Raw genomic sequence first — 11,567 nt, 5'->3', positions numbered from 1 at the left:
TGGTTATAGTTCATGGTTCTTTAATAAGAGACACTTAAGATGAACACAACTACAAAACAAGAACCGCGAAAACCCGAAACAGTCCCGTCTAGCACTGACACAGGAAACAATCACCCACAAAATACCCAAAGAATATGGCTGCCTAAATATGGCTCCCAATCAGAGACAACAATACACACCTGCCTCTGATTGAGAACCAATCCAGGCAACCATAGACTACCTAGACACCTAAAAGAACACAGCCCCATGAATCTACAAAAACCCCTAGACAAGGCTAAAACATATATCACCCATCTAGCTCTAACCATTCAGTCCATACAGATGTTTTTGTTAGAAGTGTTAAAGCCCAACACTGCAAACGTATAGTTAGTACCAATGCTCCACGTTTTTTCAAAGGTCCACCACACCAGCTCCTCGTTAGTATAGTGGTGAGTATCCCCGCCTGTCACGCGGGAGACCGGGGTTCAATTCCCCGACGGGGAGAAAGGACTGCTTTTTTTTTTAGGGTGAACAATGTAGCTGAGCCCACTATGCGAAAAATATGCTTGGAGATAAAGCTTTATGATACGATTTCCAGCATTATCTCAGTATTCCAAGGCATTGGTTGTTCAGTGGTAGAATTCTCGCCTGCCACGCGGGAGGCCCGGGTTCGATTCCCGGCCAATGCAGGATGTTTTGAACATGTAATTTCGAGAAGTATGCAAACCCCTGAGGAAGAAATCTGTGCTCGATTGCCAGGCCAACAGAAATCTCTGGTCTTGGTCGAAATCTCAACTGACTCTTGAAAAATCTGACTTTGCTTTCATTTTCAGTTTGGACATTTACTCATTCTCAGAAGACTTTGGTGAATCCATTGTAGATGTCCAGTGTGTGAGGTGATTTACTTTGTGCAAGGCTTTAGTTGTTAAATGGGAAACGAGTAACCAACTAGTCATCGACAACTGTCTTGAGTTTGGCATTTGTGACAATGTCCTGGGACATCCCACAAACGCGTCACCTTCTAACTACGAGTGTGTGGCCTGTGAGTGGTATAGAGCGAAATCGATTACATGTACGTGTTCGTGAGAGTCCCAGCTTTCCATAGAGGGGTCACAGTAGTTTCTAGCTCCAACTATTCAGTCTATACAGATGTTTTGGTTAGAAGTGTTAAAGCCCAACACTGCCAACGTATAGTTAGTACCAATGCTCCACGTTTTTTCAAACGTCCTCCACACCAGCTCCTCGTTAGTATAGTGGTGAGTATCCCCGCCTGTCACGCGGGAGACCGGGGTTCAATTCCCCGACGGGGAGAAAGGACTGCTTTTTTTTTAGGGTGAACAATGTAGCTGAGCCCACTATGCGAAAAATATGCTTGGAGATAAAGCTTTATGATACGATTTCCAGCATTATCTCAGTATTCCAAGGCATTGGTTGTTCAGTGGTAGAATTCTCGCCTGCCACGCGGGAGGCCCGGGTTCGATTCCCGGCCAATGCAGGATGTTTTGAACATGTAATTTCGAGAAGTATGCAAACCCCTGAGGAAGAAATCTGTGCTCGATTGCCAGGCCAACAGAAATCTCTGGTCTTGGTCGAAATCTCAACTGACTCTTGAAAAATCTGACTTTGCTTTCATTTTCAGTTTGGACATTTACTCATTCTCAGAAGACTTTGGTGAATCCATTGTAGATGTCCAGTGTGTGAGGTGATTTACTTTGTGCAAGGCTTTAGTTGTTAAATGGGAAACGAGTAACCAACTAGTCATCGACAACTGTCTTGAGTTTGGCATTTGTGACAATGTCCTGGGACATCCCACAAACGCGTCACCTTCTAACTACGAGTGTGTGGCCTGTGAGTGGTATAGAGCGAAATCGATTACATGTACGTGTTCGTGAGAGTCCCAGCTTTCCATAGAGGGGTCACAGTAGTTTCTAGCTCCAACTATTCAGTCTATACAGATGTTTTGGTTAGAAGTGTTAAAGCCCAACACTGCCAACGTATAGTTAGTACCAATGCTCCACGTTTTTTCAAACGTCCTCCACACCAGCTCCTCGTTAGTATAGTGGTGAGTATCCCCGCCTGTCACGCGGGAGACCGGGGTTCAATTCCCCGACGGGGAGAAAGGACTGCTTTTTTTTTAGGGTGAACAATGTAGCTGAGCCCACTATGCGAAAAATATGCTTGGAGATAAAGCTTTATGATACGATTTCCAGCATTATCTCAGTATTCCAAGGCATTGGTTGTTCAGTGGTAGAATTCTCGCCTGCCCTGCGGGAGGCCCGGCTTCGATTCCCGGCCAATGCAGGATGTTTTGAACATGTAATTTCGAGAAGTATGCAAACCCCTGAGGAAGAAATCTGTGCTCGATTGCCAGGCCAACAGAAATCTCTGGTCTTGGTCGAAATCTCAACTGACTCTTGAAAAATCTGACTTTGCTTTCATTTTCAGTTTGGACATTTACTCATTCTCAGAAGACTTTGGTGAATCCATTGTAGATGTCCAGTGTGTGAGGTGATTTACTTTGTGCAAGGCTTTAGTTGTTAAATGGGAAACGAGTAACCAACTAGTCATCGACAACTGTCTTGAGTTTGGCATTTGTGACAATGTCCTGGGACATCCCACAAACGCGTCACCTTCTAACTACGAGTGTGTGGCCTGTGAGTGGTATAGAGCGAAATCGATTACATGTACGTGTTCGTGAGAGTCCCAGCTTTCCATAGAGGGGTCACAGTAGTTTCTAGCTCCAACTATTCAGTCTATACAGATGTTTTGGTTAGAAGTGTTAAAGCCCAACACTGCCAACGTATAGTTAGTACCAATGCTCCACGTTTTTTCAAACGTCCTCCACACCAGCTCCTCGTTAGTATAGTGGTGAGTATCCCCGCCTGTCACGCGGGAGACCGGGGTTCAATTCCCCGACGGGGAGAAAGGACTGCTTTTTTTTTAGGGTGAACAATGTAGCTGAGCCCACTATGCGAAAAATATGCTTGGAGATAAAGCTTTATGATACGATTTCCAGCATTATCTCAGTATTCCAAGGCATTGGTTGTTCAGTGGTAGAATTCTCGCCTGCCCTGCGGGAGGCCCGGCTTCGATTCCCGGCCAATGCAGGATGTTTTGAACATGTAATTTCGAGAAGTATGCAAACCCCTGAGGAAGAAATCTGTGCTCGATTGCCAGGCCAACAGAAATCTCTGGTCTTGGTCGAAATCTCAACTGACTCTTGAAAAATCTGACTTTGCTTTCATTTTCAGTTTGGACTTTTACTCATTCTCAGAAGACTTTGGTGAATCCATTGTAGATGTCCAGTGTGTGAGGTGATTTACTTTGTGCAAGGCTTTAGTTGTTAAATGGGAAACGAGTAACCAACTAGTCATCGACAACTGTCTTGAGTTTGGCATTTGTGACAATGTCCTGGGACATCCCACAAACGCGTCACCTTCTAACTACGAGTGTGTGGCCTGTGAGTGGTATAGAGCGAAATCGATTACATGTACGTGTTCGTGAGAGTCCCAGCTTTCCATAGAGGGGTCACAGTAGTTTCTAGCTCCAACTATTCAGTCTATACAGATGTTTTGGTTAGAAGTGTTAAAGCCCAACACTGCCAACGTATAGTTAGTACCAATGCTCCACGTTTTTTCAAACGTCCTCCACACCAGCTCCTCGTTAGTATAGTGGTGAGTATCCCCGCCTGTCACGCGGGAGACCGGGGTTCAATTCCCCGACGGGGAGAAAGGACTGCTTTTTTTTAGGGTGAACAATGTAGCTGAGCCCACTATGCGAAAAATATGCTTGGAGATAAAGCTTTATGATACGATTTCCAGCATTATCTCAGTATTCCAAGGCATTGGTTGTTCAGTGGTAGAATTCTCGCCTGCCCTGCGGGAGGCCCGGCTTCGATTCCCGGCCAATGCAGGATGTTTTGAACATGTAATTTCGAGAAGTATGCAAACCCCTGAGGAAGAAATCTGTGCTCGATTGCCAGGCCAACAGAAATCTCTGGTCTTGGTCGAAATCTCAACTGACTCTTGAAAAATCTGACTTTGCTTTCATTTTCAGTTTGGACTTTTACTCATTCTCAGAAGACTTTGGTGAATCCATTGTAGATGTCCAGTGTGTGAGGTGATTTACTTTGTGCAAGGCTTTAGTTGTTAAATGGGAAACGAGTAACCAACTAGTCATCGACAACTGTCTTGAGTTTGGCATTTGTGACAATGTCCTGGGACATCCCACAAACGCGTCACCTTCTAACTACGAGTGTGTGGCCTGTGAGTGGTATAGAGCGAAATCGATTACATGTACGTGTTCGTGAGAGTCCCAGCTTTCCATAGAGGGGTCACAGTAGTTTCTAGCTCCAACTATTCAGTCTATACAGATGTTTTGGTTAGAAGTGTTAAAGCCCAACACTGCCAACGTATAGTTAGTACCAATGCTCCACGTTTTTTCAAACGTCCTCCACACCAGCTCCTCGTTAGTATAGTGGTGAGTATCCCCGCCTGTCACGCGGGAGACCGGGGTTCAATTCCCCGACGGGGAGAAAGGACTGCTTTTTTTAGGGTGAACAATGTAGCTGAGCCCACTATGCGAAAAATATGCTTGGAGATAAAGCTTTATGATACGATTTCCAGCATTATCTCAGTATTCCAAGGCATTGGTTGTTCAGTGGTAGAATTCTCGCCTGCCCTGCGGGAGGCCCGGCTTCGATTCCCGGCCAATGCAGGATGTTTTGAACATGTAATTTCGAGAAGTATGCAAACCCCTGAGGAAGAAATCTGTGCTCGATTGCCAGGCCAACAGAAATCTCTGGTCTTGGTCGAAATCTCAACTGACTCTTGAAAAATCTGACTTTGCTTTCATTTTCAGTTTGGACTTTTACTCATTCTCAGAAGACTTTGGTGAATCCATTGTAGATGTCCAGTGTGTGAGGTGATTTACTTTGTGCAAGGCTTTAGTTGTTAAATGGGAAACGAGTAACCAACTAGTCATCGACAACTGTCTTGAGTTTGGCATTTGTGACAATGTCCTGGGACATCCCACAAACGCGTCACCTTCTAACTACGAGTGTGTGGCCTGTGAGTGGTATAGAGCGAAATCGATTACATGTACGTGTTCGTGAGAGTCCCAGCTTTCCATAGAGGGGTCACAGTAGTTTCTAGCTCCAACTATTCAGTCTATACAGATGTTTTGGTTAGAAGTGTTAAAGCCCAACACTGCCAACGTATAGTTAGTACCAATGCTCCACGTTTTTTCAAACGTCCTCCACACCAGCTCCTCGTTAGTATAGTGGTGAGTATCCCCGCCTGTCACGCGGGAGACCGGGGTTCAATTCCCCGACGGGGAGAAAGGACTGCTTTTTTTTAGGGTGAACAATGTAGCTGAGCCCACTATGCGAAAAATATGCTTGGAGATAAAGCTTTATGATACGATTTCCAGCATTATCTCAGTATTCCAAGGCATTGGTTGTTCAGTGGTAGAATTCTCGCCTGCCCTGCGGGAGGCCCGGCTTCGATTCCCGGCCAATGCAGGATGTTTTGAACATGTAATTTCGAGAAGTATGCAAACCCCTGAGGAAGAAATCTGTGCTCGATTGCCAGGCCAACAGAAATCTCTGGTCTTGGTCGAAATCTCAACTGACTCTTGAAAAATCTGACTTTGCTTTCATTTTCAGTTTGGACTTTTACTCATTCTCAGAAGACTTTGGTGAATCCATTGTAGATGTCCAGTGTGTGAGGTGATTTACTTTGTGCAAGGCTTTAGTTGTTAAATGGGAAACGAGTAACCAACTAGTCATCGACAACTGTCTTGAGTTTGGCATTTGTGACAATGTCCTGGGACATCCCACAAACGCGTCACCTTCTAACTACGAGTGTGTGGCCTGTGAGTGGTATAGAGCGAAATCGATTACATGTACGTGTTCGTGAGAGTCCCAGCTTTCCATAGAGGGGTCACAGTAGTTTCTAGCTCCAACTATTCAGTCTATACAGATGTTTTGGTTAGAAGTGTTAAAGCCCAACACTGCCAACGTATAGTTAGTACCAATGCTCCACGTTTTTTCAAACGTCCTCCACACCAGCTCCTCGTTAGTATAGTGGTGAGTATCCCCGCCTGTCACGCGGGAGACCGGGGTTCAATTCCCCGACGGGGAGAAAGGACTGCTTTTTTTTAGGGTGAACAATGTAGCTGAGCCCACTATGCGAAAAATATGCTTGGAGATAAAGCTTTATGATACGATTTCCAGCATTATCTCAGTATTCCAAGGCATTGGTTGTTCAGTGGTAGAATTCTCGCCTGCCCTGCGGGAGGCCCGGCTTCGATTCCCGGCCAATGCAGGATGTTTTGAACATGTAATTTCGAGAAGTATGCAAACCCCTGAGGAAGAAATCTGTGCTCGATTGCCAGGCCAACAGAAATCTCTGGTCTTGGTCGAAATCTCAACTGACTCTTGAAAAATCTGACTTTGCTTTCATTTTCAGTTTGGACTTTTACTCATTCTCAGAAGACTTTGGTGAATCCATTGTAGATGTCCAGTGTGTGAGGTGATTTACTTTGTGCAAGGCTTTAGTTGTTAAATGGGAAACGAGTAACCAACTAGTCATCGACAACTGTCTTGAGTTTGGCATTTGTGACAATGTCCTGGGACATCCCACAAACGCGTCACCTTCTAACTACGAGTGTGTGGCCTGTGAGTGGTATAGAGCGAAATCGATTACATGTACGTGTTCGTGAGAGTCCCAGCTTTCCATAGAGGGGTCACAGTAGTTTCTAGCTCCAACTATTCAGTCTATACAGATGTTTTGGTTAGAAGTGTTAAAGCCCAACACTGCCAACGTATAGTTAGTACCAATGCTCCACGTTTTTTCAAACGTCCTCCACACCAGCTCCTCGTTAGTATAGTGGTGAGTATCCCCGCCTGTCACGCGGGAGACCGGGGTTCAATTCCCCGACGGGGAGAAAGGACTGCTTTTTTTTAGGGTGAACAATGTAGCTGAGCCCACTATGCGAAAAATATGCTTGGAGATAAAGCTTTATGATACGATTTCCAGCATTATCTCAGTATTCCAAGGCATTGGTTGTTCAGTGGTAGAATTCTCGCCTGCCCTGCGGGAGGCCCGGCTTCGATTCCCGGCCAATGCAGGATGTTTTGAACATGTAATTTCGAGAAGTATGCAAACCCCTGAGGAAGAAATCTGTGCTCGATTGCCAGGCCAACAGAAATCTCTGGTCTTGGTCGAAATCTCAACTGACTCTTGAAAAATCTGACTTTGCTTTCATTTTCAGTTTGGACTTTTACTCATTCTCAGAAGACTTTGGTGAATCCATTGTAGATGTCCAGTGTGTGAGGTGATTTACTTTGTGCAAGGCTTTAGTTGTTAAATGGGAAACGAGTAACCAACTAGTCATCGACAACTGTCTTGAGTTTGGCATTTGTGACAATGTCCTGGGACATCCCACAAACGCGTCACCTTCTAACTACGAGTGTGTGGCCTGTGAGTGGTATAGAGCGAAATCGATTACATGTACGTGTTCGTGAGAGTCCCAGCTTTCCATAGAGGGGTCACAGTAGTTTCTAGCTCCAACTATTCAGTCTATACAGATGTTTTGGTTAGAAGTGTTAAAGCCCAACACTGCCAACGTATAGTTAGTACCAATGCTCCACGTTTTTTCAAACGTCCTCCACACCAGCTCCTCGTTAGTATAGTGGTGAGTATCCCCGCCTGTCACGCGGGAGACCGGGGTTCAATTCCCCGACGGGGAGAAAGGACTGCTTTTTTTTAGGGTGAACAATGTAGCTGAGCCCACTATGCGAAAAATATGCTTGGAGATAAAGCTTTATGATACGATTTCCAGCATTATCTCAGTATTCCAAGGCATTGGTTGTTCAGTGGTAGAATTCTCGCCTGCCCTGCGGGAGGCCCGGCTTCGATTCCCGGCCAATGCAGGATGTTTTGAACATGTAATTTCGAGAAGTATGCAAACCCCTGAGGAAGAAATCTGTGCTCGATTGCCAGGCCAACAGAAATCTCTGGTCTTGGTCGAAATCTCAACTGACTCTTGAAAAATCTGACTTTGCTTTCATTTTCAGTTTGGACTTTTACTCATTCTCAGAAGACTTTGGTGAATCCATTGTAGATGTCCAGTGTGTGAGGTGATTTACTTTGTGCAAGGCTTTAGTTGTTAAATGGGAAACGAGTAACCAACTAGTCATCGACAACTGTCTTGAGTTTGGCATTTGTGACAATGTCCTGGGACATCCCACAAACGCGTCACCTTCTAACTACGAGTGTGTGGCCTGTGAGTGGTATAGAGCGAAATCGATTACATGTACGTGTTCGTGAGAGTCCCAGCTTTCCATAGAGGGGTCACAGTAGTTTCTAGCTCCAACTATTCAGTCTATACAGATGTTTTGGTTAGAAGTGTTAAAGCCCAACACTGCCAACGTATAGTTAGTACCAATGCTCCACGTTTTTTCAAACGTCCTCCACACCAGCTCCTCGTTAGTATAGTGGTGAGTATCCCCGCCTGTCACGCGGGAGACCGGGGTTCAATTCCCCGACGGGGAGAAAGGACTGCTTTTTTTTAGGGTGAACAATGTAGCTGAGCCCACTATGCGAAAAATATGCTTGGAGATAAAGCTTTATGATACGATTTCCAGCATTATCTCAGTATTCCAAGGCATTGGTTGTTCAGTGGTAGAATTCTCGCCTGCCCTGCGGGAGGCCCGGCTTCGATTCCCGGCCAATGCAGGATGTTTTGAACATGTAATTTCGAGAAGTATGCAAACCCCTGAGGAAGAAATCTGTGCTCGATTGCCAGGCCAACAGAAATCTCTGGTCTTGGTCGAAATCTCAACTGACTCTTGAAAAATCTGACTTTGCTTTCATTTTCAGTTTGGACTTTTACTCATTCTCAGAAGACTTTGGTGAATCCATTGTAGATGTCCAGTGTGTGAGGTGATTTACTTTGTGCAAGGCTTTAGTTGTTAAATGGGAAACGAGTAACCAACTAGTCATCGACAACTGTCTTGAGTTTGGCATTTGTGACAATGTCCTGGGACATCCCACAAACGCGTCACCTTCTAACTACGAGTGTGTGGCCTGTGAGTGGTATAGAGCGAAATCGATTACATGTACGTGTTCGTGAGAGTCCCAGCTTTCCATAGAGGGGTCACAGTAGTTTCTAGCTCCAACTATTCAGTCTATACAGATGTTTTGGTTAGAAGTGTTAAAGCCCAACACTGCCAACGTATAGTTAGTACCAATGCTCCACGTTTTTTCAAACGTCCTCCACACCAGCTCCTCGTTAGTATAGTGGTGAGTATCCCCGCCTGTCACGCGGGAGACCGGGGTTCAATTCCCCGACGGGGAGAAAGGACTGCTTTTTTTTAGGGTGAACAATGTAGCTGAGCCCACTATGCGAAAAATATGCTTGGAGATAAAGCTTTATGATACGATTTCCAGCATTATCTCAGTATTCCAAGGCATTGGTTGTTCAGTGGTAGAATTCTCGCCTGCCCTGCGGGAGGCCCGGCTTCGATTCCCGGCCAATGCAGGATGTTTTGAACATGTAATTTCGAGAAGTATGCAAACCCCTGAGGAAGAAATCTGTGCTCGATTGCCAGGCCAACAGAAATCTCTGGTCTTGGTCGAAATCTCAACTGACTCTTGAAAAATCTGACTTTGCTTTCATTTTCAGTTTGGACTTTTACTCATTCTCAGAAGACTTTGGTGAATCCATTGTAGATGTCCAGTGTGTGAGGTGATTTACTTTGTGCAAGGCTTTAGTTGTTAAATGGGAAACGAGTAACCAACTAGTCATCGACAACTGTCTTGAGTTTGGCATTTGTGACAATGTCCTGGGACATCCCACAAACGCGTCACCTTCTAACTACGAGTGTGTGGCCTGTGAGTGGTATAGAGCGAAATCGATTACATGTACGTGTTCGTGAGAGTCCCAGCTTTCCATAGAGGGGTCACAGTAGTTTCTAGCTCCAACTATTCAGTCTATACAGATGTTTTGGTTAGAAGTGTTAAAGCCCAACACTGCCAACGTATAGTTAGTACCAATGCTCCACGTTTTTTCAAACGTCCTCCACACCAGCTCCTCGTTAGTATAGTGGTGAGTATCCCCGCCTGTCACGCGGGAGACCGGGGTTCAATTCCCCGACGGGGAGAAAGGACTGCTTTTTTTTAGGGTGAACAATGTAGCTGAGCCCACTATGCGAAAAATATGCTTGGAGATAAAGCTTTATGATACGATTTCCAGCATTATCTCAGTATTCCAAGGCATTGGTTGTTCAGTGGTAGAATTCTCGCCTGCCCTGCGGGAGGCCCGGCTTCGATTCCCGGCCAATGCAGGATGTTTTGAACATGTAATTTCGAGAAGTATGCAAACCCCTGAGGAAGAAATCTGTGCTCGATTGCCAGGCCAACAGAAATCTCTGGTCTTGGTCGAAATCTCAACTGACTCTTGAAAAATCTGACTTTGCTTTCATTTTCAGTTTGGACTTTTACTCATTCTCAGAAGACTTTGGTGAATCCATTGTAGATGTCCAGTGTGTGAGGTGATTTACTTTGTGCAAGGCTTTAGTTGTTAAATGGGAAACGAGTAACCAACTAGTCATCGACAACTGTCTTGAGTTTGGCATTTGTGACAATGTCCTGGGACATCCCACAAACGCGTCACCTTCTAACTACGAGTGTGTGGCCTGTGAGTGGTATAGAGCGAAATCGATTACATGTACGTGTTCGTGAGAGTCCCAGCTTTCCATAGAGGGGTCACAGTAGTTTCTAGCTCCAACTATTCAGTCTATACAGATGTTTTGGTTAGAAGTGTTAAAGCCCAACACTGCCAACGTATAGTTAGTACCAATGCTCCACGTTTTTTCAAACGTCCTCCACACCAGCTCCTCGTTAGTATAGTGGTGAGTATCCCCGCCTGTCACGCGGGAGACCGGGGTTCAATTCCCCGACGGGGAGAAAGGACTGCTTTTTTTTAGGGTGAACAATGTAGCTGAGCCCACTATGCGAAAAATATGCTTGGAGATAAAGCTTTATGATACGATTTCCAGCATTATCTCAGTATTCCAAGGCATTGGTTGTTCAGTGGTAGAATTCTCGCCTGCCCTGCGGGAGGCCCGGCTTCGATTCCCGGCCAATGCAGGATGTTTTGAACATGTAATTTCGAGAAGTATGCAAACCCCTGAGGAAGAAATCTGTGCTCGATTGCCAGGCCAACAGAAATCTCTGGTCTTGGTCGAAATCTCAACTGACTCTTGAAAAATCTGACTTTGCTTTCATTTTCAGTTTGGACTTTTACTCATTCTCAGAAGACTTTGGTGAATCCATTGTAGATGTCCAGTGTGTGAGGTGATTTACTTTGTGCAAGGCTTTAGTTGTTAAATGGGAAACGAGTAACCAACTAGTCATCGACAACTGTCTTGAGTTTGGCATTTGTGACAATGTCCTGGGACATCCCACAAACGCGTCACCTTCTAACTACGAGTGTGTGGCCTGTGAGTGGTATAGAGCGAAATCGATTACATGTACGTGTTCGTGAGAGTCCCAGCTTTCCATAGAGGGGTCACAGTAGTT

At 45.2% G+C, this 11,567-nt stretch overlaps 28 non-coding genes across 28 annotated transcripts; all 28 read left to right on the top strand.

Annotated features, from left to right (window-relative positions):
- Nucleotides 1–411: 411 nt before the first annotated feature.
- On the top strand, nucleotides 412–483 carry trnad-guc (transfer RNA aspartic acid (anticodon GUC)). The gene has a single exon. It is a non-coding gene; the product is annotated as a tRNA-Asp (tRNA).
- A 114-nt stretch (nucleotides 484–597) lies between these two features.
- On the top strand, nucleotides 598–668 carry trnag-gcc (transfer RNA glycine (anticodon GCC)). Its single transcript has one exon. It is a non-coding gene; the product is annotated as a tRNA-Gly (tRNA).
- A 550-nt stretch (nucleotides 669–1,218) lies between these two features.
- On the top strand, nucleotides 1,219–1,290 carry trnad-guc (transfer RNA aspartic acid (anticodon GUC)). Its single transcript has one exon. It is a non-coding gene; the product is annotated as a tRNA-Asp (tRNA).
- Nucleotides 1,291–1,403: 113 nt separating this feature from the next.
- trnag-gcc (transfer RNA glycine (anticodon GCC)) lies at nucleotides 1,404–1,474 on the top strand. Its single transcript has one exon. It is a non-coding gene; the product is annotated as a tRNA-Gly (tRNA).
- A 550-nt stretch (nucleotides 1,475–2,024) lies between these two features.
- trnad-guc (transfer RNA aspartic acid (anticodon GUC)) lies at nucleotides 2,025–2,096 on the top strand. Its single transcript has one exon. It is a non-coding gene; the product is annotated as a tRNA-Asp (tRNA).
- Nucleotides 2,097–2,209: 113 nt separating this feature from the next.
- On the top strand, nucleotides 2,210–2,280 carry trnag-gcc (transfer RNA glycine (anticodon GCC)). The gene has a single exon. It is a non-coding gene; the product is annotated as a tRNA-Gly (tRNA).
- Nucleotides 2,281–2,830: 550 nt separating this feature from the next.
- trnad-guc (transfer RNA aspartic acid (anticodon GUC)) lies at nucleotides 2,831–2,902 on the top strand. The gene has a single exon. It is a non-coding gene; the product is annotated as a tRNA-Asp (tRNA).
- Nucleotides 2,903–3,015: 113 nt separating this feature from the next.
- On the top strand, nucleotides 3,016–3,086 carry trnag-gcc (transfer RNA glycine (anticodon GCC)). The gene has a single exon. It is a non-coding gene; the product is annotated as a tRNA-Gly (tRNA).
- Nucleotides 3,087–3,636: 550 nt separating this feature from the next.
- Nucleotides 3,637–3,708, top strand: trnad-guc (transfer RNA aspartic acid (anticodon GUC)). The gene has a single exon. It is a non-coding gene; the product is annotated as a tRNA-Asp (tRNA).
- Nucleotides 3,709–3,820: 112 nt separating this feature from the next.
- trnag-gcc (transfer RNA glycine (anticodon GCC)) lies at nucleotides 3,821–3,891 on the top strand. Its single transcript has one exon. It is a non-coding gene; the product is annotated as a tRNA-Gly (tRNA).
- A 550-nt stretch (nucleotides 3,892–4,441) lies between these two features.
- trnad-guc (transfer RNA aspartic acid (anticodon GUC)) lies at nucleotides 4,442–4,513 on the top strand. The gene has a single exon. It is a non-coding gene; the product is annotated as a tRNA-Asp (tRNA).
- A 111-nt stretch (nucleotides 4,514–4,624) lies between these two features.
- trnag-gcc (transfer RNA glycine (anticodon GCC)) lies at nucleotides 4,625–4,695 on the top strand. The gene has a single exon. It is a non-coding gene; the product is annotated as a tRNA-Gly (tRNA).
- A 550-nt stretch (nucleotides 4,696–5,245) lies between these two features.
- trnad-guc (transfer RNA aspartic acid (anticodon GUC)) lies at nucleotides 5,246–5,317 on the top strand. Its single transcript has one exon. It is a non-coding gene; the product is annotated as a tRNA-Asp (tRNA).
- Nucleotides 5,318–5,429: 112 nt separating this feature from the next.
- Nucleotides 5,430–5,500, top strand: trnag-gcc (transfer RNA glycine (anticodon GCC)). Its single transcript has one exon. It is a non-coding gene; the product is annotated as a tRNA-Gly (tRNA).
- A 550-nt stretch (nucleotides 5,501–6,050) lies between these two features.
- trnad-guc (transfer RNA aspartic acid (anticodon GUC)) lies at nucleotides 6,051–6,122 on the top strand. The gene has a single exon. It is a non-coding gene; the product is annotated as a tRNA-Asp (tRNA).
- A 112-nt stretch (nucleotides 6,123–6,234) lies between these two features.
- Nucleotides 6,235–6,305, top strand: trnag-gcc (transfer RNA glycine (anticodon GCC)). The gene has a single exon. It is a non-coding gene; the product is annotated as a tRNA-Gly (tRNA).
- Nucleotides 6,306–6,855: 550 nt separating this feature from the next.
- On the top strand, nucleotides 6,856–6,927 carry trnad-guc (transfer RNA aspartic acid (anticodon GUC)). The gene has a single exon. It is a non-coding gene; the product is annotated as a tRNA-Asp (tRNA).
- A 112-nt stretch (nucleotides 6,928–7,039) lies between these two features.
- Nucleotides 7,040–7,110, top strand: trnag-gcc (transfer RNA glycine (anticodon GCC)). Its single transcript has one exon. It is a non-coding gene; the product is annotated as a tRNA-Gly (tRNA).
- Nucleotides 7,111–7,660: 550 nt separating this feature from the next.
- Nucleotides 7,661–7,732, top strand: trnad-guc (transfer RNA aspartic acid (anticodon GUC)). Its single transcript has one exon. It is a non-coding gene; the product is annotated as a tRNA-Asp (tRNA).
- Nucleotides 7,733–7,844: 112 nt separating this feature from the next.
- trnag-gcc (transfer RNA glycine (anticodon GCC)) lies at nucleotides 7,845–7,915 on the top strand. The gene has a single exon. It is a non-coding gene; the product is annotated as a tRNA-Gly (tRNA).
- Nucleotides 7,916–8,465: 550 nt separating this feature from the next.
- On the top strand, nucleotides 8,466–8,537 carry trnad-guc (transfer RNA aspartic acid (anticodon GUC)). The gene has a single exon. It is a non-coding gene; the product is annotated as a tRNA-Asp (tRNA).
- Nucleotides 8,538–8,649: 112 nt separating this feature from the next.
- Nucleotides 8,650–8,720, top strand: trnag-gcc (transfer RNA glycine (anticodon GCC)). The gene has a single exon. It is a non-coding gene; the product is annotated as a tRNA-Gly (tRNA).
- Nucleotides 8,721–9,270: 550 nt separating this feature from the next.
- Nucleotides 9,271–9,342, top strand: trnad-guc (transfer RNA aspartic acid (anticodon GUC)). The gene has a single exon. It is a non-coding gene; the product is annotated as a tRNA-Asp (tRNA).
- A 112-nt stretch (nucleotides 9,343–9,454) lies between these two features.
- Nucleotides 9,455–9,525, top strand: trnag-gcc (transfer RNA glycine (anticodon GCC)). Its single transcript has one exon. It is a non-coding gene; the product is annotated as a tRNA-Gly (tRNA).
- Nucleotides 9,526–10,075: 550 nt separating this feature from the next.
- On the top strand, nucleotides 10,076–10,147 carry trnad-guc (transfer RNA aspartic acid (anticodon GUC)). Its single transcript has one exon. It is a non-coding gene; the product is annotated as a tRNA-Asp (tRNA).
- Nucleotides 10,148–10,259: 112 nt separating this feature from the next.
- On the top strand, nucleotides 10,260–10,330 carry trnag-gcc (transfer RNA glycine (anticodon GCC)). Its single transcript has one exon. It is a non-coding gene; the product is annotated as a tRNA-Gly (tRNA).
- A 550-nt stretch (nucleotides 10,331–10,880) lies between these two features.
- trnad-guc (transfer RNA aspartic acid (anticodon GUC)) lies at nucleotides 10,881–10,952 on the top strand. Its single transcript has one exon. It is a non-coding gene; the product is annotated as a tRNA-Asp (tRNA).
- Nucleotides 10,953–11,064: 112 nt separating this feature from the next.
- Nucleotides 11,065–11,135, top strand: trnag-gcc (transfer RNA glycine (anticodon GCC)). The gene has a single exon. It is a non-coding gene; the product is annotated as a tRNA-Gly (tRNA).
- The last annotated feature ends 432 nt before the right edge of the window (nucleotides 11,136–11,567 follow it).

Source organism: Oncorhynchus clarkii, chromosome 29, assembly GCF_045791955.1.
Source record: "Oncorhynchus clarkii lewisi isolate Uvic-CL-2024 chromosome 29, UVic_Ocla_1.0, whole genome shotgun sequence".
In the NCBI taxonomy this organism is placed as follows: Eukaryota; Metazoa; Chordata; class Actinopteri; order Salmoniformes; family Salmonidae; genus Oncorhynchus; species Oncorhynchus clarkii.
The sequence above is the reverse complement of the archived record's forward strand: the minus strand, read 5'-3'. Positions and strand labels throughout refer to the sequence as shown.